At 49.6% G+C, this 2,213-nt stretch overlaps 1 long non-coding RNA gene across 1 annotated transcript in view; it reads right to left on the bottom strand.

Annotated features, from left to right (window-relative positions):
• Nucleotides 1–376: 376 nt before the first annotated feature.
• LOC102251363 overlaps nt 377–2,213 on the bottom strand; it is a 171,101-nt gene continuing 169,264 nt past the window's right edge. The window contains exon 3 of the long non-coding RNA XR_314360.2: nt 377–536. This is a non-coding gene — a long non-coding RNA (uncharacterized LOC102251363). The remainder of the gene's footprint in view (nt 537–2,213) is intronic.

Raw genomic sequence — 2,213 nt, 5'->3', positions numbered from 1 at the left:
GAAGCCAAATTCATCCTGCCCTTTCCTTAAATTCACCCGTTAGGGTCAAAGTGACTGATACTCGTGTCCACGCTGTACTTAGTGACAGGTGGAGAAGCTGTTGAGCCCTGAAGGTATTATGAGTGCGAAGACTATTTGAGGTAAATTGGCAGCAAGAGCAAAACTTGAAAACAGGAGAGAGCGCGACTCGGTGCCTACAAAGGCCCTCTCACCCCTTTCCCAGGAAAACAGGAGCGGAGCTTGGGCCAGCTGAATACATGAGTCCCTCCCCCGCCCCCTGCCCGCCCCCCACTCCACTCTCCCAGCAAAAGGAGGCACCCTGGGGAGCTTATCTGAAACTTGATGATGTTAATCTGTCCATGAACAGACTGGGAGGAGGGAGGAGGTTTGAGCGAGGTGGTATTTAGAGCAGCGATGGATACTGAACAAAACACAGAGTCGTGATGAATCGTAATGTAATGCCCCTGCTTTGGACGAAGCACCTTCCGGGCAGCGCTTGATGATCCGGTCGGTTCCAGCGCACACTCGACATCTTGCTGGAGCACACGGAGGACGCAGATTTGGGGGGAAAACACAGAAAACAGAGCACGGAGAGCATTATTCTTTATTAGCGCAGCCAGTTTAAAATGATGCGCGTTAACCACATTCATATAAATGACAGTTTCTCTAACCCCTGAATCATCCTGCATTTAAATATATATATTGATTGATTGATTTCAGAGAGGAAGGCAGAGAGAGAGAAATACCAATGAGAGAATCATTAATTGACTGCCTCCTTCACACTCCACACTGGGGATCAAGCCCACAACCCGGGCATGTGCCCTGACCAGGAATTGAACGGTGACCTCCTGGTTCCTAGGTCGATGCTCAACCACTGAGCAACACCAGCCGGGCTCTCCTGTATTTCTAATGCCATCGGTTCATACACATCAAAGCAGGAACCCCGAATTTGTGTGGGGTCAGGACCAGCCAGGCTCGGGATGGGGAGACAGCTGAGCTCTGTGCCCTCGTGCGTGGGTGGCCCTGCAGCTGTTGATCCCCCTTCCGGCTACCAGACAGTTGCCTCTTTGCGCCTGCAGATCTAGACTTCAATCTTATGTCCACGGAATGGACATCAACAAGGGGTTGACATCAGCTCTCAAAACATCGGCAGGGCAGCCAGGCAGTCAGCCTGAAATGCTGAGCAGCACCAAGTATAACATCAGGGCTGTTGCTACGTCATGTTTATCTTTGTACAATAGCTCCGGGCACTCATATCTATATATATAAAAGCCTAATATGCTAAGTGTCTGGCTGACTGGTTGACCATTTGGTCGACCGCTCGACCAGTCACTAAGACACACACTGACCACCAGAGGGTAGATGCTCCAACTAGTAGGTTAGCTTGCTGCTGGGGTCTGGCCGATCGGGACTGGGCGAGATGTCCCAGACACTCCCTGGAGCCCTCCTGTGGTCCCTCTCAGCTGGCCAACCTCCCATGGTCCCTCCCCGGCCAGGCAGCCCCCATTGGCCCCGATCAGGACTGGGTGAGACTGCCCCAAAGGGCCCCAATTGCCAGCCAGGCTGAGGGACCCCACCCATGCATGAATTCATGCACCGGGACTCTAGTTATAAATATAAAAAAGCTCAGTGCACAAGGTTCAAGGCGATCTCGACCTTCTCTACAAATGGGAGGAACACCCGGGTTGCATGGCCCAGCGGCCATATTTTGGTCCTTAGCACAACTAAGTGAAATTCTATTTACATCAACCCTTTCTTGCAAATAGTATCCAATGTTAGACAACAAGGCATCGCTTTGAGAACAGAACTAAGCGCAGAGTTCCGTGTGGACTCTTCTTAGCTACGTGTCCTTGACAAATTCCTTAAACTTTTTTGAGCCACTCCTGCTGGGCGGCTGTTGTCCTTTTATGCTGCTATTGTCACTTAAGGACATAACTTTTGCAAGTGTAGGTGCTGACATATTTTGCTATGACGCATTTAGATATTCTAAATAGGCTTCATAAATAAAGACTGGATTTTAGCTTAGAATGATATTGGCTATGAGATAGCAGGCGACTAAATCTTTACAATTAAGGAAACCCCATTCTTATTGAGCTGTGATGAGAACACCCAGAGAAAAGTGAACAAGCCCATTTGCTCTGAATAGGGAGCTGTGAGTCATACCACTGCTGTCCTCCAGGTGGCATGATTTAGGCTGTCACTGAATTAACTGA

This window comes from Myotis brandtii, unplaced genomic scaffold (genome assembly GCF_000412655.1).
Source record: "Myotis brandtii unplaced genomic scaffold, ASM41265v1 scaffold612, whole genome shotgun sequence".
NCBI classification, from domain to species: domain Eukaryota; kingdom Metazoa; phylum Chordata; class Mammalia; order Chiroptera; family Vespertilionidae; genus Myotis; species Myotis brandtii.
This window is presented reverse-complemented; position numbering and strand designations above follow the sequence as displayed.